The sequence below is a fragment of the Geospiza fortis genome, unplaced genomic scaffold (assembly GCF_000277835.1).
Source record: "Geospiza fortis unplaced genomic scaffold, GeoFor_1.0 scaffold195, whole genome shotgun sequence".
NCBI classification, from domain to species: domain Eukaryota; kingdom Metazoa; phylum Chordata; class Aves; order Passeriformes; family Thraupidae; genus Geospiza; species Geospiza fortis.
In genome coordinates, this window is record NW_005054324.1 from 6,794,409 (window position 1) to 6,815,664 (window position 21,256).

Consider the following 21,256-nt stretch of genomic DNA (forward strand, 5'->3'; position numbering starts at 1 on the left):
TCATTGTCAATTCATTTTGAGGTGAACACTACACTGTGGACACAGCCTGTGCTAAAGGCTCAGTGCAACTAATGAGACTCAGGGACGTGAAGTATTGTACTCCCTCCAAAAAGGGGCACCTCTATTGTATGAGAGACAGCTGCCTTTCAATGATTTCTGTAGATAGGTAAATGCAGGCAGGGGCTGACTGCTCCTCCCTCAGCATACGGAAGTGCACCTTATTATTAGGATGATGGATTAATTAACTGCCCAATTAGCTCTCTTCCACCATTGTCTTCCACAGAGTATTCAGTTTTCTATCTCCCACATCAATCAAAAATTGTGAGTCTTTGCCTTGTAGTTTCAGAATATGACCACAAGTACGGTTCAGATCCTTCCAGGACTAAGGTCTCAGGTACATTTGAAATAAAAGATGATTGTCAGCTTTGTCATAACCTTTTGGGATGACTGCCTTTCAGATCTTCAAGAAGTCAATAAACTGAAGCTATTGAATGAATAGCTTGTCTGTGTAAAAATAATCTGTATCAAGAAAGTATAGTAGAATAATGATCTAAAAAAATATTAGTTTTAATTCATGCATGAAAGTGACCTGATGGCTCCTAAAAGATGAGCTATGATTAGACTAATTCTCTTTTCAAGTAGATTAAAAATGAGACCTTATAAATATCTAGGTAATAAATTCATGCTAAAATTATTAACCTGATTAATTGCTTAAATGGGATAGATTATTCCAAGTAAGTCTTCAAATATGTTACAGGAAAAAAATAATATCACACCTCATAAAAACAATATTCTTTTATTGAGTTTTTTAACATTCCAGAGTTCATGAAAGCACATTAATTATATTTTTTATTTTCAAATAATATATGCAGATAAAAGGCTACACCTTGTTTCATTTATATGGTCATGTGTAAAACTAACAAACAGTGAGATTGAGGAATTTCTTAATCAAGATCTGAGACTGATTCTTCTTGCTATTAAAGGAAAAATCACATATTTTGAGCTTCTCCACTTTTTTTATAATTTACGTTTAGTCTTCAAGAAATTCAATTTTTTTAAGCTGAAAGACAGTTGTTGATATGAGATCACTCTTCAAAGAAAGAGTAACTTTATACTTTTGGCAGCTAGTGTTACTCTATGTGCACACCCTACCAAGACCAATTGCTAAAAATTCTTTAATTAGGTATGGTATGATAGGTGCTCACTCCCTGGTTCTTCCTCATGACAAGGTCAATATTGAAGGATAAATTTCATTTATTTTATTAATTATATACTGAGAAAATAATAAACACAAGCTGAACTGTACTTACAAGATTATCTGGGAAAATATTATTATCACTGTATTGGTAAAAAGGTTATGATAGACTGATCAAATTATTGAAGGAAATTCCCTGGAAAACAACTTCCATGAAAACTCATGTTATTTCAGAGACAGTCAATTGACTAAATATACATATATATATATACTTCCTTTCTACAATTTACAAAATCCTTCTACTGAAATGACTGGAACTCCGAAAAATGAGGATAGGCTGAGAGAACTGGGTTTATTCAGCCTTGTGAAGAGAAGGCTTAGGGAAGATCTTATCACCATCTTCCAGTATTTAAAGTGGATCTACAAAGAAGGTGGAGACTCCCCTTTTAGAAGGAGTCACATGGCAAAGGCCAGGCATGAAGGAATATAAATTATTCCTGGGGAGATTTCATTTAGGCATAAGAGAAAAATTTTTCACAATGAGAGCAGTCAGCAATTGGATCAATCTCCCCAGGGACGTGGTAGATTCCCCAACACAGAACAAGGCACTTTGGACCACACTTTTGCCAAGAATTGGCAAAAATGGTTGGACCAGATGATATTTGAGATTTCTTTTAACCTGCTTTTCTTTGATTCTATGATTGAAAGTCAGTGTGGAAAAAAATGTTTTAGGCCTTAGTTACAATACAAATATTGAGATGCTGGTCACCTTTGGCCATGCTACCATCTTGGTAACTAGTCTATCTGCAAATTGGTCTTGCTAATAATGTTATTGTTCTTGCTGTTTGTATGCTTGGATTTTTTAAAATTGATTGAAATCCAGCATTGCCATAATCATCTGCCAGATTGCCAGATGATTATGAAGGAGGTCTGAATATCACAGAAGACAGTTTCTTTTTTTTCTCTGATACAGCCCCTTAATAAAATTTCTGATTGTATTTCTTTCATTCAAAGAAGGTAGCGCTTCTTTCCTAAGGCTAGATAATTCTTTCATCATGATGGGTTTATGAGTAAGGTACTATTCAACATAGTGATATCACTGTCTAGCTTATGTGTGCTGTTCATTTGCAATTCTTAAACTGTACAGAAAATCTGTCTTAATCTGTTGTAAGTCTAACTTAAAAGAGTTAGAAGTCATGCAAAATCAAGGGTAAAAAGAGAACCATCGTGATCCCGTCGTTAACAACTTTAAACCAGTAAATGGAGTAAGTCCTTACATGAGTGGGTCTATTTTGAATATAAAAAAGTTGTTCTCAGTGTTGGAAAAGGTAACTGCTCTTTTGCTCCTATTTTCCTCTCAAGATTTTTATTCAAATAAATTGTAAAAAAAACATTTAAAACATCAAATAGATTTTTATTCAAATAATTGCTTGAATCATAAAAGAAAGAAAGAGAGTATGAGGCATGTAACTATCTAGAGCAGTCAAGGCAGTCATTTTTGTGACTTACTCATGCCATTGATGGTGTACCACAATGCCTGTTGCTACTGAACAGGAAACAAAACCAATTGTGTACAATATGTATATTAATATGTACAGCGTGAAGAGAAAACAGATGGCAGGGATGCATAAAACTTTAATATCCTCCAATCTGTTTACTTATTTTAATCAGCTGTTATAATCATCACCCACTGTGTGCTTTGTTTACGTGGGGAATTGCTGGTGTGATCAGGCAGAAGAAAATCCAGAGAAATATGCCAGATCCCAAAACTGGTAATTAGAATCAGAAAGCTACTATGTGCTACAAAGGATTAGGACAGACCAGAAGACACCATGAAGAGTTAGCATTCACTCAGGAGTGCATTCACTCACAACACAGCTGAGGTGAAATCTGCCAGTGTAGATTTAGCGGGTGACACATATGGGGGGATGCTCCGTTAGCACTGGCCTGTATGGCTCACATTTCTGTACCCCTTGAAATGCTAACTCAAGCTTCTTTTCTGGATGCAGAATGTTTTTATCTCAGTTCTTATTCCCTTCATAAAGTACTTAGATATTTCTAGCAAAAACTGCAAGATGTAATCTTCAATATGATTTCTATGCTTAAAAAGTGACTTGGATGGAGAAAGTGGGGTTTTTGGGGGTTCTTTTTGATGTACTCAAAATCAAATGCACAATTCATAATTCAGTTGAAAACATCTGTCTTCTAGTGCTGAAGGTGAAAGAACCATGCTAAAAATCAAGCCCCTCTGAGATTTAAAATAATTTTTGTACAAACCTTTAGAAGCCCAATGTGGACTTTAGAACAGTGTTTGACAAATGTCTTACTCTGGACATGGTCAGATGAATAGGGTAGAGGAATCTTCAAGTAGATGATAGGACATAACAAGTGTATGTGTTATGGTAAATAGCACATTTATTTTAAATTTGCATGCTCTGCTCTGATGTCAGTTGTTTCCTGATGCAGTAAGAATGTTTGTCTCAGGCTTGCTGTAGAAGATGTTGTCCAAAAAACCAACATTTTACTGGTTGTAGGAAAGACAAGTGCTGCTCTCCAAATAATAATGTTTTTATTGCAAATGCCATTTTGTATTCAGTTAGGAAAAAAAAGGAGGGAAAATGATGGGTATGAATTGTTAATATTTTTATATGCAGCACAGAAACTGATTTTTATACTAAACATAATTTACAAACTGATTTTATGATACTTAATAATAGAAATGTTTAGCAAAAATTTTCTCTGAGAGGAAAGAAGTGGTGTAAAGGAAAAAAACCTGGTGTTAATCAAGTTGCTCAGGGCCCCACAAATTCACTTCCTTGTCCAAAGTCAATAGAAGCTTCTTCTTCCTCTTCAGTAAGTGGAAGGAAATGTACCTGCTAGGGACTTTGACCCAGATTTTGTCATTCTTGAGCTAGGGAAATCCTAGCCTATAATTAAAAGTGAAGTAGCTAATAAATTATGAAGGAAGTAATCTTGCTATAGAAACAACCACCTGAGAGGTGACTGCTGATCTGCAATCCACTGTGCTGTGGGCTGCAAAACTGTCTGATGGGAATGAGGAAATGCATCCGGGGAAGGACCAATGGCAAAACTAATCTTCGAAAGTCATTCTGGGAGGGATATTCCAATTTTCCTCCTACACGGATTCTTTCAGGAACATTGTCTCTGTCATTATTTCCTCCTCTCTATCGTGGGTAAAATAACAATTACCTTTGAGAAGTAATTCCAGTTAGTAATAATATTGACAATAGGTTCAAGATGGCTGCTTAATACAGGTATTTATTTAAGAACTTAATATTAATCCTTGAACTTCAACAAAGGACTAAAAGTCTGCGGAACAGCAAACAAGTCAGTGGCTGTGGCTGGATCCATTCTCTTGATGTGGAGTTGTCCAAGCTGAGGCACAGTTCTTCGCAGCAGAAACTCCCAGCAGCAAAACAGGAGTGAATAGAAGACTGATTTAATTTCCTCTGTCAGCCTATATGCATTTTCTAGAATGTGTTTGCTCATCTAAAAGGCATCAAATAATTCCTCTTCCCTAAAATTGTAGGGTTTAGAAATGGAATGATAATAAAGGTACACTAGGCTGTTTCTGTTACCTAACAGTCCTGTGCCTCCTTTTATTTGACTACTTTTTTTTTTAATTGGATAAAATATAGTATTTTATCTTTTTTGTTTTACTTTTATACCGGATTCCATGGAGGGAAGAGATTAGCACCTCCAGTATATGAAGGTGTTTTATCCTCAGATGACTAATGTTGAAGATCCAGGTAGAAATGCCTGTTGGAAAGTAGAAAAGTTTTTCAAACATCATTTCAAGAAGTGGATTTATACTACCAACCAGATACAAGTCCTGTAAATAAGCTGTTTCACTTTTCTGTAATTGCCAGGTATCTACATGTTCTTTTATGTTTCAATTATAGCTCATTGCATTAATGCCTATATATATGGCAAATTATATTTGAAAGGCTTTTTGTTTATTATTATATTTAAAGTTCATTGTGGATTCAGCAGTGTGTACCCAAGTGGCAGGTCAGCTGAGGTAACTCTTGTGCCTCCTATCTTAGCAAATGTAGTTGAAGAATGAACCAGAGAAGTTGAAAGCCAAACAAACCTGAACACTTAGCTCAGCTCATGCACGCCATGAGATGCACACAAACAGATGGGCAGAACCTTCTCAGATAAACTTCAGCAAATATGATGGAGTAGCAGAAATACCAAGCCTGCCCAGTGTCAGCTGAATGATGGCAGGTTTGATACAGTCCCCTAGAAATCATGCATAAGGCTTACAAGACCCTCAGTCAAACAGAAATAAGAAAATCTTAATATTTGGGTTGTACCATTTGACCTTTCCTGACACTAAACAAACCAAAAAAGCCTTGGGAAGTGACTGAAGAACATCAGTTTGTTTACATGAAGATTCCTTGATTTAAAAAAAAAAATCTATCCTTGCTTGACTTCTTACTTAAGTATCAGGCTGCATGTCTTTGCTTCTGTCAAGTTTATACATTCAGAAATTTTTGAAAGGTTGAATCACAAAGCTTTTTAATCACATACACTTAAATAAAAACCTAATGCTGACCTGCCATGACAATCAGGCACAGTTTAAAATCAACTCACAGGAAGACAAAGTTATGTTTAGTTTGGAGAGTTTTTACATCTACTTTATATAAACTAACAAAGCTGTTAAGAGCAAATGGAAATGACATGAGAGAAAGAGGTTATACCAGGCAAAGCAGATTTCTTGGTTTTCCTTTCTATTTTAGTCAAAACAAATGCATTTAACCATTTAAATACAAGTCTGTTGACATAGATGTAATTGTATTAATCTCAGCTGCACAGAAGGTTTGACTTATGACAGAAAGAAATATCTTCTGTTTTCTTTGATTGAATTCTATTAGTTTGACCTGGATCTCTGCCTTGGTGCTAACCATATGACAAAAATAAGATATTTAAAATTTTTAATACTATATCTTGGCATACAACTTCAGAAATAGAAATGTTAGAACTATAAGCTGATATAAGTCTCACATAGAGTACAACATTATTATATTACAAAGAGGAAAAATCTAAGATGCAAAACAGTGACATGGAAAGACATGTAAAGCATTCAAGAGCTTGTTTTATAATGACAATCAGTACCATGTGTCATGGTCTGCTTGGAAAAAAAAGGCTTTTGAAACTGAAGCAAATAGGTTTTTATACACTCATTTAATAGGAAATCTAATCAGCACTGACACACAAATGAAGTATATAATGCATAACTTAAAGTGTAAGAAACAATTGCATAAAACAATATGCTTTTACAGTATTCAGCAGGTATATGGTGGATTTATGTGGAGCTGTAGCAGACACTCTTTGATTAATTCAGCTCTGTGATGTCAACGTTATGGTAGAGATGGAAGAGAGATAACAAATAAACTTATCCCCACATTCCAGCCTTCATTTTCTATTTTTCACTGAATTGAAGTTCAAATGTTACAAAGTATAGAACAAGCAAGGTGAAGTGAGCTCAGCTTTTGTGAAAAATTGACAGGAGGAAAAGACAGGGACTGGAACTTCACCAGATGGATATTTCTTTGTATTAATACCCTATTCATCTTTCAACTTTTGTTTACACATAATACACAAATATATAGAAACTCATTATCAACACATTAAAAACCCAGTGTTGCATTGCTTTATTAAAACTGCAAAATCATGCATCTGAAGGCAAGGAAATCCTGGAAGAGGGTTACCTGGGAAATATCCATTCGGCACATTTTTGAGAAGGTTTCTGATTTGTACAAATTGTGATGTAACTTTAATTAAATGATTTTTTTTCAGGGGACCCCTGTTTCATTCACAGTACAGAGTGGATGATGCTTGCTTAATGAGCAGCTGCTCAATACTGGTTTTGTTTCATTGTTCAGCATGTGTGGTCCCATTTGTTATTTACTAGACACTAACAATCCAGATCCCTACTGAGGACTATTAATTTCCTCACAGACTTTTCTTTTCTGATTTCACTATCATGTAGGAATACATCACATAAGCCTTCTCAGCACCCTGTGATACCCAGGATGACGTCATTCCCATCAGAGATGGAGATTTGATATGTAAAGGGATTCAAGTCCAGAATTTCTATTGCATGGCCAGCTTAAGACAACAGTGGATTCTTTATTCATAGGCTAAAGCTTTGTATGCTAGCTCTATCTGTTCAAATATATCTCACCCCAACTTTTACCATAAGTGAGGACTCCAATGGTTAACCTAAGTTTGGATTAAGTGACTTGAAAATCATCGAACAACATCTTTTTGATGATGATATTTCTCTGAGACAGTATTCAGCTCTGATAAATATGAGACAGCTTTCTTTTCCTAACAATCCCTAACAATCTGGCTTTTCCCTAGCAGCTGTAGGAACTTCATGGTGAACAGCTTCCATTGCCTCTATGGCGTGTGATGATTGAAATACTGAGCTGTGTACTGGACAGTTAACATAATGTATATTCACAATGGGGAAGGTAAATTCAGATTGCATCAGCAATCTTAGTTCTGATGTGTTGACATCTATCTACTCAGTTTTATAATCCTTGTAATATTCCTTTACCATACCTTTCACATATGGCTAAAAAGACAGAAATCTTAAAGCAGAATCCGCCTGACTGCTTATCACTGTTGCTTCTATGCGTTTCAGTAAATCAGTGCTGCTTTGGGATTAACAGATAACAAGGGCTCTAATCCTTTTTCTACTCTCTCTTTTAGTTCCCAGTTTAAACATCCTTGCCTGGCTATCAGAGTGAGACAGAGTAAGCAACAACCCATAGTGGAGCTTGGTACTGGGTATTATTTGAGAACCATCAAGATTAGTGCTTCTATCCTGTTTGTTTGCTGCACTTCCTTGCTCCACTACTGTGCTATGCTCGCTGGGTCTCCACTTTGCTAGCAGGTCTCTGTTGGGCCTGGAAGGTTGGTCAGAAAGCTGTGCCCATTCACGCTGTGCAGCTGCTCATAGCTGCTGGTCCCTCATGCTGCCTGCCAGGGTCCCTGGGCATTTCCCAGCAGATATCACATTTCCAGAATCCTCTCTGACTTGCAAGATGTTTCTTCCTGTCAGGTTCCTCACTTTTCCTTTTTTAGACCTTCTTTTATTTTCTGTGGCAGCTTATCAGAAACCCTCCTTTTTGGCATTCAAAACCTACTCTCAGGAGTTCATTTTTCCCTCCTAAATGATGTATGCACTGAAGCACAGTATGTGGTCTTCTCTCTAACTGGGGAATGCATCTTATATCTTTAATTAATATCGGAATTCAGGAGGTACTTCTCTTGTTTAGTCTAGGTGTTACCAAAATTTATGACCAGCTGGTAGTAGTGGCATCCAGGAGGTAGCAGATTTCCACTTTAGGTTTCAGAAGTTTGGTCAGGCATTCATCCCCACACAGACATGTACTCAATTGTGTGCCACCTGTTAGTATTCAAAATTTAAGGTACTATCAAGCTCCTTGTTTTCAGGCTTCATGCTCAAACAAGCTTACTTTCTGTTTCTCATTCTCCAAAGCCAAAGGACGACTATGAGAAAAAGACAAACCTGTCTGGAAAGTCTGAGGTCAGACCACGGGGAAGGTCAATCCTAAAATGAACTATTCTGATTACATTTATATTTGAAACAAGTACATTCTGAAAACTGTGAGAAACTTGCCCATTACTCAGTGATGCTGAAGTCAGAGACATGATTTTCCTAAAAGCAAAAAGTTTCTTCCAGGCACTTATGGACCACAGTTTTTCACATGATTTTAATTTACCTTTTGCAAGTGATGTCAAATCACATTTCCAAAATAAAACACTTCATTCATTTGCTGTGGCCCTTATTCTTCCTCTTTACAGCAATGACCATTTATTAGTTTGGGGGTTGATGAATTAACCCTATCATCACCCACTGGCCAATACAAATATTTTCCTTCACTTCATTTCCTTAAGCACTTAAATCAAACTGTGTGGTGATGAGAATGATAATGGAAATTAAATTTCCCTTTGGTATGTGTCTTCAGCTCCAATTTAAATTTCAAGATGTCAGGCACAAACTTCATGCTGAAAAAATATGAATGTCATCTATGCAGCAGTCTAGCATGTTCCCATTATTATTTTAATGCATAGGGTATAGTTTGTATGTGCTATTCTAGGGATGGAACATTTTGCCTAAAGAGGCAGAACTCAGTCACAGATTTTTAGAGATTTCTGTGAGAAATAAGACTTGGCTAGGTTATTGTTTCAGTTCAGTTCTGTCACTCAATAATAGTGTAAAATATTTCCTTTCTAAATTACACCATGGCACCATTTTTGGAATGAAAGCAGTTCAGCATGCATACTATTGACCCTATGTGTAATTAACAGAATGTCTTTTGTACTGCATTCTTCAGTAATTCTAAAAAGCTTATTTAAATGTCCAGCCACTATCTGGCTGCAGAATACCCTACTACAAGTAAGAGAAGTTATTAATTTTCTGGAGTTAGGAGGGATGTTTGTACCATGGAAAGTGATATTGTCTGGTTAAATTGCATGCTGAGAGTTTTTATAAGCATGGTCACTATTTCATAAAACAATAAAGATAAAAATGTATAATTTATATCACTATAGAGTCATTATACACACCACAGTTTTAAACACAAATTTGGACCTGATTACAAGGATTACGTATTGATCACTAGCATGGCAATACTGAATTCTGATATGCTAACATATCAGTAGTTTGACCCACAAAAGCCTCTTGCTCACTCCTCTGCTGCAGCTGGACCCAGGAGACAAAATCTAACTGAGTTCTTGAGTTGTGATAAGAACTGGAAGAGAGATTGCTCACTAAATACCCTCAAGGACAGAAGAGGTTCATCTCAGAAATAGAAAGAAAATTTATTGCTAACAAAATCAGAGCAGGGTAATGAGAAGTAAAATAAGACCTTAAGTATATCAGGGAGCAGTACCATGGGTTGAGCATGAATTGTATACTAATAACAGTCCAAAAGCTTACTACACAATTTTAGATTAGTTATTTCTAGGCCTGTTTCCATAAAAAGATTGAAAGTGCTTTGCTTTTGTGGAAAGTCTAAATTAACCATTTTGTTGACTCCTCCCCCAGTTTTTTGCCAGTTGCTGCTGAACTGGTTTTATATCTGCCTTCTTTATTTTCCCAAGGGTACATCCTTTTCTACAAAAGAATGGTTGGTAGGTTGTTTTGGGGGTTGTTTTGCTTTATTTTGAACCTGGTAGTTCACTTTCAATTACTGAAATACACAATCACATATTCAGAACCCTGACTCCTTACACATAATGTACCAAGAAGGGTTTTGTTTTTAGTGGGAATAAAGACAATAACACCTGGAGACAGAGGTGTGTCTTTTGTCCCACAATCCACCGACTGTGGGACAAAGCTGAGAGTAAATATCATATAAAGTTGTTACAGAGACCAACAGCAAAGACTGTAATAAGAGGTCAAAGATACAATGACAGTGCCCTAAAAGACTTCATGGTTCAACAACTTCCTAAGACATACATCTGTACGTTTAACAGCCCTTGACAGATTTTGTTTTCTTGGCTATGTACTGCATAAAACTATTCTTGTTCATGGAAGGATTTAAAATTTAGTCTCAAAATAGTGTTTTAGAAGGAAGACTTAGGGTACTTAATTTTTCTTTGAAGGGCTGTTTATGTATTTTGCAATAATTTTCCATTGGACAAAGCAAAGTAGAAGCCCAGGGAGATGTGGATGCTTTTCACTTAGGTGAAAACTCAGATACAGTCATCCTCTCTTCAGCGCTCTTTTTCTGGTCTCCAGAATGAGTAATAATCTTCTTCACAGTAGTTTGATAGGAGGAATAGGAAATGTTTTCCCTAGGTCTAACAGTGCTATATTATGGTACAATTATGAGATTCTTGGTTTGAACCTGTCAGCCTGTGATCTTTGAATCTGTCTTTAACAGTGTGAATTAGTGTTTAGATGAGTATGCATATGTACATATATACATATATATACACATATGTAAAACATAGGTACCCTCTAATCTCAGATATCTATCAATTTGAATAAGATCAAGCAACCTTACTAAATCTAAATGATTTTTCTAGGGATATTTCCCAGGTCAAATCCAGGCCAGTTTCTCACTTTTTCATAGTATGTGTCGGTTTTGTAGTCAGTCATTTAACACTATACAGGTTAGATCCAAGCTGACAGTCCTGGCAGTTGGGAAGAAAGATACAACCAGTAGCAACAAACTGAGTGATTTCAACTATTGCTATTAAGTGTTTTTTAAATCATTATAAAATTTTATCAAGGTGAAGTGGAGAGCACAGCACTCAGTTCATGCAAAATAAATTCAGTATTGATAATATTATAATACACTGTTGACATTCTAATATTTGCTGTCATACTGAAATTAAGTGTGTTTAAATTGATGGTATAATTTTCTCTACTCCAAAAAAAGAGTAGGTCTTCTGATATACCAAAGATGTTGTTGCAAGCCCTTGAGCCTTTTGTTGACTTCAAACAAAGAAAATAAACTTTCTAGGAAATGGAAGCATTGGTAAAGTGTTAATCTATTTTAAGCCCCAGGCTATTTGAAAAATCACAGATATACTATGTGTCTGCAGAGCTAAGAATGAAACTAGAACGATACTGAGAATCCCATTTTGTGCACTGCCATCAAAAACAGTAGAAAACACAAAAGCGCACATTAGGTATAAATCACAATGTTGGCTTGTTTCCTTGCTTTCAGCCCAATACTTTCATAAATGAAACATGCTTCATGTCGACAGGAAATTGTTCATCTTTTTATGACTAATAAATATAGGAATAAACCATGGTAATTAGAATTTGCAAATGTAAATTTGACAGATACATATGCACAGAAACATGTGTGCGTACACATGTGAAGAAATGCTCAGGTGAAATATTACTGTAAGAACTCTTGCAGCATTAAAGGTTCCTATTAATGTCAGTGTGATGCTGGTTGTCAAACATAGGAACAGATTGCCAGAGAGGCTGTGAAGTTTTCTATGCAGATATCCAGATCCTGCCTGGACAAGACCATGACTGAACTGATCTAGTAGATTTTGAGTGGAGAGTAGGAGTAGATTATCTCCAGGGGTAATTTGCAGCCTAAATATTCTATGAGGCTACTGTTCATTAAAATTATCACTGAATCGAGGTTGCTAATATTTTTCAAGATAAGTCAGAAAATATATTTTCCTGAATCTTACAGAAATGATAAAAATGTCTGTCTAGAAGGATGTTTCATGTTTTCAGTCAAATGTCAAACCATAATACTGCTGGGTGAAAATGAAAATAGAATGCCTGATGTTTTCCTTATTTTCATGTTCCATTTTGTTTACTGCATGATAATTTTCCTTTCCTGAAAGACACATGGCAACAATGTCTCTTTGGAAATGAACCTCTTTGATAAGACTGGTTGTACTGGCTGTAAGGAAAGATAAAATAAGAAGACAGTCCTAAGGAGATATCGGTAACTAATAATAGAGAAATGAAGTATTGTGGAGGGTTTCTTTCCTCATTCCCCTAAGAAAAGGTTGACTTCAGCTGAAAACAATATTTTTAAGTAATACAAAATTCAGCTTCTTAAGTAATGCAAACCAAAACCCTCAAAGAATTCAAACTATTTTTTCTTCGTTATTAGAGTTTTTTGGTCATATTATTGTCACCCGGTGTTCTTGAATGTACTCTCTTACATTATATCAAAAAGGACAATATACTGGAGCATACATTTTTTTTCAAAAAATTATGATATTACTAGCCCCGCAGCTCTATAAATGTAATTTTCTCCGTTCTTTTCCAGATCTCTTTCTGTCAGGGGAGAATTTTTCCTTTGGCTGATAATTAACAGTAAAATCTTTCATGTCTTTCTTCTTGGGTAGCAATGAGATGCAACTCCACAGTTGCCTTCCAAGAGCAAACTAGCAGTCCTGTCATTTAATATTTTTCCCCTAGCTGAGACATTTTCAATGACTTTTATACATTTCTGATATTGATCTTAAAGAAGTGCTGCCTTGATCTCTTATCTCTTGGGACGGTATTAAATGAAGTTCCTTATTTTTGAAGGTGGAATGAAGGAAGATGCAATCTAAAAACCCCACCTAATTTTGTATCACCCTTAATGTATCACTTCAACCCATTTAGTCACTGTGATAATTTTTTTGTTGTGGAAAATTATGAAATAGTTAATAAAAGTTTTACTTGAGTTCTGTAGTAGTAGTAGTAGTGATAACTAAGTCCAATGTGTATTTAAACTTTCAAAATCAAATCAACATGTTATGTCACAGTAAATCAGGAAGTAACATTCAAAATACATCTTTAGTTCTTGGCCAAAGATGGTGATTTGTGGGGAATAAGTATTTTCAAACCATTTCAGTGATTTTGGACTATACATACTCCAATTTCTGAATTAAAAAATTGCATATCCTGAAAGGAAAAATTATAGAGTCAGATAATTTTCTTGAAATAGCATTACTTAGGGGAAAAAAAGCAGTAATTATCAGGGAGTAGACCTATATATGAAGCATCAGACACAGATTAAAGCATCCTATTTTTTACCATGTCTGAAACCTGATTATTACTTTTTAACAAAGTCTAAATGTGGCAAACTGGAGATCGACAAGCTCAGCTCAGATTAACGGTGCACTGAAACTTGTCAAATTATACATTATGTCTTGTCATGACACGGGAAGGACAGTGAGTGCAGAACCAGAAAAAAAGAACAGCTTCATGGCTCTTTTTTTATTTTTAGACCCTTTGAGCAGTAGGACATGTTGCTATCAGAAGATGTGCCTGGGTATTCAATGTCAGACTGGACACACATAAATTCCACCTCACTCTTGCCCAACTGTCTAGGCTCTTCTGTGACAGCAGCAAATCTCCCTGTATTAAAGACATTTTGAAGCATTTTCATTGAGTGCAATGATTTTAAGGTGGCAAATTGAAGAAATTTGATGTAAAAACTAATAAAAATCAACAATGAAAGAAATTAGTACTTCATTGACCATTAACAGATGTGTGGTTCGCTTTGCCTTAAATTGTTAACTGAAGAGTATAGCAGATGTCAAAAATGGGCTACTAAAATAAATAAATGCCCACACTAAGATTTCTCAGAGATTAAAAATGCTCAAAAATTCTGTAAATACATATTGCTTAATCTGTCTTCAGACTGCTCTTAGGCAAAGCTAAGAAAAAACACAATTATAAGAGTTACTGTGTTTCTATCACCAAACCCAGCTGCTAATTTATATCATGTTGTTTTCACCAAGGAACAAGTACATGAACATAAAATATTTAATTTCATTCTCTAAAAGAAACATGTAAAAAAGGTAAAAAATCTACAAATCAATATCATACTTATTCTCTGAAAAGGCCTTTGTTACTGCCTGGAAATCAATTACATCTGAAACAAAATGGGTATCTTTGATTCTGTTTTTATATTCTACACAATTTTGTATTTTTTGTAAATTGGAGGAACTTCAAAAGTTTGGGAGATTTAGGTCAGTTGAATACTTAAATAGGAATGTTTTCCCTGATTTTAATCAAAATGTTTTGATCTATAAAACTAGGTTGAACTATTGCAAAAATGCTTATGGGGGAATTTATGATGCTTCTATTTCTGCTTAGCTGGAAAAGTTACAATAACAGGCACAGAAAGCAAGTGCAGAATTTTGGTTTGATGGAAGAGTGGAGATAGAAAACTGTCATGCCTGTAAATAGTTTAATTTCTTATTCTGTGTGTCTTTCCCATTAAAATTGCTTTTGTCTATATTCATAAGGTCTTAAAGTAAAGCTACACATTCTCTAAAACAGACAAAACAGATAAAACAGTTACCCTGTCATAGAAATCTCTGTGGATCCCATACAGCTCTGTAGAGGACACACAATGGACCACGCCCAGGAAATGATGGTACTAATTGTCATGACAGATACCAAACAAATACTTTTATCACAATTGTGTAAGAGAATTTCCTGCAAAAACAGAAGAGATAGAAAGTCTTATTCTTATTTGGCACTAGTATAACATTATTATTTTCTCCTATCTTGTGAAAAAGGCTAAGTATTCAGAAGGTAAGAAGATTCCTAATGAAATGTGTCATTTTCTCTGCTGCAAAAATCCTAATCCTAGAAAACAATTTAAATGAGATTATTACAAGGGAAAAGTAGAGCAGCTGTCTGTTATAGAAAAACTATGTTTTTTGCAAATCATGTTTTCATGTGATCACATGGATCAGAAGGTGTTCGATCTGGCTAAAATGTTTTAAGTGAGGATTGCAGTGATTTTCCAGAAATAATGGTAACAATATTATCTCCATTTTATAGCACTATTCACTTCAATCTATTTCAGTTAAACATACTCAGCACTACTGAAATGCGATTACCAGTGAGGTGGAAGTCTCAGCCATTCAAAATGTAACACAACGGTGGAAATTCAGAATGTTTCAGCTGAAGGACTTTTCAGAGTTCTGGGAAAAAAATTCAAGAAGAAGACAGTATTAAAACAGACCAAATCAGACTCTGGGTTTAGAGACTGTTCTGAAAGAACTACTCATAATAAGTGCATTCCCCTCAGGCTAAAAGATTAGGAAGGACATGTCTTGAGTCATGTGCTTAACTTTTGTGATCTGTGACTGCTGATATTTTGAACTCTAAACAATGCCATGAAAAATCACAAATGGTTTGGCAAAGCAGTGCATTATAAGAAATTTTCTGCCAGTAAGCCAGCTTTTTTTATAGTTACTCTACATATTTATGCAGTTCTGAATGTAATAGCTGAAATGATCTGTAATCAGCTTCCATATTTAACTCCTGGCTGCTTTTCTCCTGGCACACAGAAACATTATTTCTGTGAATAAAATTAAAGCAAAAGTTATTTTAAAATGAGGGTTTTTAAAATGTGGGACATCTCAGGAAACCATGCAACAAACCATGCAGCACACACCCTTGACTCCCATTTTTTGTCAGTAAGTTCATTACTCTATTGGCAGATAGGTAATTCCATTAAGACAATGAGACAGTGGAGCTTGTCCTGTGAAAGTAATCTTAGGTTTGCTTCAATTGTTAATATGATGTCAGAGTCACAGAATCATAAAGTTAATTTGACTCTGTGATGTAGCTTTAATTGTGTCAGACTCAGCTCAATTTAAGCTGGCTCCAGACCTAAGGGATGGTTCTTCATGTTTGCAGAAATGCTGGAGCTCAAACATGGATACCTGACAAATTTGAAGACAGGATTCAAAAAAAATTTACCCTTGAAGGGCATTTGCCAGAAACCTGGAAAATGGACAAACCTTTCCAAATGGACAAGCCTCTCCAGTGACAACTTGGCACAGTGCTGCAGCAAGGGATGGTGTTCTGATTGGAGCCTGGCGGGACCCTGTTGTAGCAATACTTGCAGTAACTTTGAAAATCTTGTTCTACCTCCCTAGATAACAGAGAGCTGATTACAATCTACTAAACAGGATTTATAATATTTCTGTCTCAAATCTTCAAGTCCCTTGTGCTTTCAGATAAATAGAAAGTGCCTCTTAGAGGATTTTTCTCCATTTCATCCTCCAAGTTCAGTTGTTTTATACTGAAAACAATGAAATGCTTCAGAAGAATACTAAACAATTAGAAATAAATGAGCATTTCAAAATTACAGCAGTTCATATTCTGTTATCTTAAATTAGCACTTTAAACTGCTTGATTTTACCCTACTGATATTGATTAAACTCACCATGTGCTCATATATAAAAATCAAGGGAATTTTTTTAAAGACCTCATCTAACTTTGATTACAACCTGCTGTGTATTATACAGAAAATACTGTTCCAAAGTACTGCTTTCAGTTCACATTTGATATATTCAAATTAATTAATGGCTATAATTTTAAATGACTAACAAAGAAACAAAGCTGGATCTGATAGTTTAAATTACTGTATGACCAGGTACTAGAGAATGAGATAATTATTGTCTTGCATGGCATATCCAGTCCTAATTTTGCAAATCATCTTAATTCACATAGACTGTGTTGACTTACTTTTGCTTAGTAGAATGAGAAATTACACTCCTTTTTTCTTTTCTTTTGTATGACTTGCTCTCTTTAAATTAAATCATTCCAGGAAAGAATTTAGACATGAACTTTAGACCCATTTACTTCAGAGCTTTAATTTTGAAAGGTGGTTAGGTAAAACTACATTCCAGAATTAGGGCCCACTTCAGTCTAATCTTTCACTGAAAATCAGTGAGGAACTTTATTTTTTCTATTGATAGTGTATGAAAAAAGGCAATGCAAAGTCCAACTAGATCTTTTCTAGATACCTTAACTAGTAAAGCTAAGTTAGTCTTATATTGTTATTATATTGTTATTAAATCACAAGAACTGATTTGAGACCTTAGTCCAGCCCTGCTTTTGCCAATAACATGTGAGAAAGTTTTGTGGTTCACTCTCTCATTAGGTGACTAAAAACTGTGACCTCCCTATATTCTCCCAATGAAAGCCAAAACCAAAGCAAAGCCAAAATATTGTCTGAAGTATATCTTGAAAATTTGCAGAAATTTGAGGAAAGTAATTATTTTTTGAAAATATTCAATTGTATCCATTTCCTGCCAGTAAATAACCAATCAAAAAGACCTGGCATTCAGGAGAATAAAAAATATAAACTCCCTACCCCCCTCAAAAAAACCCCAAACAAAACAAACCCCCCACAAAAAACCAACAACAACTGGCATATGAACCAAAGAAATCAAAATCAATCCCAACCACAAAAGAAGGAAAAAAAAAAAAAGAAAAAAACACAAAAAAACCAAGCAAAAATATAAGGACAAATTGAAGCAAATGACTTAAGCTATCTGGCATCTCCCTTTAGAGACCAAGTGCCTACTGTCTAGGTTTTGGGAAATTAAATTAAACATGTCAAGCGAGCAATATAGGTCTTGGTCAAAATCAATATAGAAAAAATCTCTATATAAAGTCAATAACATAGTCTTCTATATGATGAAAAAGGATCGAGAACTCAGATAAATATCCAAAAGAGGAGATTAAAAGATAAACAGTGATACATAAAGATGTAAACAAATAGATTTATCACAGAACCTCATGAATTAGCTACTTTAGGGAGCATCTGAACACGTTGAAGTGTGTGAGGTTAAAACTCAAAATATAATAGGCAGACAAAGCAGATTTTTCATTAGAAAGATAGCAGTAATAAAAGAATGACTTTTAAGCTAGGGAAAGTCAAAGATGCAAATAAGAAGCCTTACTGTTTTTGCCTACCTAAAAACACTTCAGATATTAGATTCTCAGAAGTAATTAAAAGACAAAAACATCTCTATAAATAACATGCTGTTCTTGGGATATATTTTAGATAAAATAATAGCAAACAAATAAACTATGTGCCAGCAGCTGAAAAAAAAGTAAATCTCCAGGAACTGTGGGTATCCTCTTTGAATTTTATAGGGTGTGTAAAGTCCCTTGGGGAGATCTTTAATTCTGTTATGCTTTGCTACAAAGAGCTGATCTAATGATGATTTTACTTGGCCAACCTGTGAATCATAAATAAAAATAGAAAGACACTACTATCCAAATTAGATTCTACATTCTCTGTCTTAGACGCAGTTCAAAGTAGGCTCACAAAGGATGAAACTCTTTGTAATACTCACAAGATTTGCTTATGGTGTCAGATAAAAAATAGATAATTTTCTGTGCTTTCACTAAATTTAAGCACACTTGTACTAGAATAGGGCAGAAGTTTCCGTTTTAAGTCCTATTCCATATAGAACCAACGTTTCCTGCTCCCTTCCAGGTACTAGAATGGCTTATTTGCCTTTATTTACAGCTAAAACCAGCTGCTTAAATGTATAGTGTTCAATCTCTCCTGGTTGAATTGCAGGGAAGCATGTCCATCATCTCTTTTGCTGTTCTCTGTGGTAAGGACCACAGAACAGTTTGTACAGGATAGAGCCCCATGAATCCATCACAGAGGTCTGACATGGAAGAACAGAGCAGGAAAAAAGATTATAAAGTGATGATGCCACGCTATTTTTATCTAACCTGAACAGTTGCTTAAAATAAATACCTAAAGCAATCTGTGATTTCAGGGAAGTGTCTGGGTACATAGTAAACAATGCCTGATAGAAAGTGCCAGTTCAATCTGCCTTACTCAAAGAAGTAAGAGAACACTTGGATTTGATAACATATTCAAGAATTAAAATTTCATGAATTCAAGATTTCCGTGAAAAAGAAATACCAAAACACTGATATATTAAATAAACAAACAACATCTGAAGTGCCAAGGAGAAATGCTATTCTTTAGCATGTTTTTTTGTTTGTGGAGGAACCAATAATTTTTAAGTGAAGATTTATCAAGTTATCCTTTTAATTTTAATTTTATCTAATAATCCATTCATATAGAGCTTTAACAGATCAGAGGTACCCATGTAAAATCAAAACAGATTAGGAAGAGCAAAGTTCATATGAGAAACAAGGCAATTATTTGTTTAAAATGTTACATACTGCTGTCAAAGGAGAAAGATCAATGTGTAAGAGGAATCCACCTTTGATGAAGAGAAGCTTACATTTGAAAAAAGCAGCACATCACCTAGACTGTGTTAGGAAGAAATGGTGCCATAGATATAAATTATCTCAGATATTTCCTTTTCACCTTTCGATTTGTCCCACTTTAAAAACAAAACAAAAATTATTTTGGTAGACATTACTAAAATCTTTATTTCTCTCTCTTTTTTTTTAACATAGGTTAACACAGAGCTCTCTGAACTAATTTTAATTTGAACTAGATTGTGCATTGAACAAGTAAACCACGTGGATCTTAAGGCCATCAGTGAAATCATTAGAAGCCTGGGTAAGTTATACAAATATCTAGTTGTCCTGTTGAATGTATACACTTTACTCTCAACCTGAACTTATCTACACTTCTCCTCTGGCCACTGGACATAAAACTTCAGCAGCATGCCACTGGGCAAATGCAAAGGAAACAGGTTCACTTGAGACTCTTCAGTTTACATATCCAAAGATATCATCTGACATACTACAGTATTCCTTATGCTAGATATACCAAACTACTCCTTATGCTAGCCATATTCATGCATTTAGTACATGTATAGAACATTTCTTTGTCAGAAAACACATTAAATAAATGGTAGTTCACAGGCTCCTGTGTTTCTGTCATCTTTCACTGCGCTGAGGATGAAGTGTCCTGTTGGAAACATCTTCTTTGTCTAACCTGGATGAGTGCCCAAATGTACTTTTTCTACATCTCATGGCAGTGAACAATGTCAGAAAACCACATATTTTTCCTTTAAGCTGGGAAACTTCAGTTCTAATGCCTATGTCACTACTGGTTTTTGCAAAATTCAAGTGCTGCTTGTGAGAATGAATGGTTCTAGAGCAATGTGCAGGAGGACTGTGTTAATGCTTTGGCATGTCTGGCAAAAGATCTTTCAGCATACTCCTTTACTTCACAGGGTTTGATTGTTTTCTAAAAGGAATCTGTTTCAGAATATTGTGGGACTCACACCTACAGGAACTTGAATTCTTGTAAATATTCCTCATTCTTCTGAGAAAGAAATATCAACTTTTTGATTCCAAGTTGTTGGGTTCTTTATTAAGTGGAAATCATTACATGCAAAACTGCTCTTAATAAAACAAAATATTTAAGTAATCAAATTCAGTTTCTAAACTATTTAATAAAATATTCCAGTGTAGACAATGATACTTATAATAGGGAAATCACACAAAATCATAGCAACACTTTTCCTTAAGTGGGACAATTTTCTTCCTATGTCTGTTTTACATTTCCATCTATCCTTTTGAATTTATTGTAGAATCTTACATGAAATGAAATAAAGATGTTTCAAGAACTTTCCCTTTCTAGGCACCTCGCTTTCTTTTTCTTTTGCTGGAAGTTGGATCTGAAGCAGTTGCAATTTAGAGATGAGAGGTGTTTGGAGAAACTAACTAACTTCTTTCCTACAAGAAATAGCTTTCTGGCTGAGAAACTAGTAGCTGATTGTATAGGACCTTTTATTGTACTTTTAAATAAT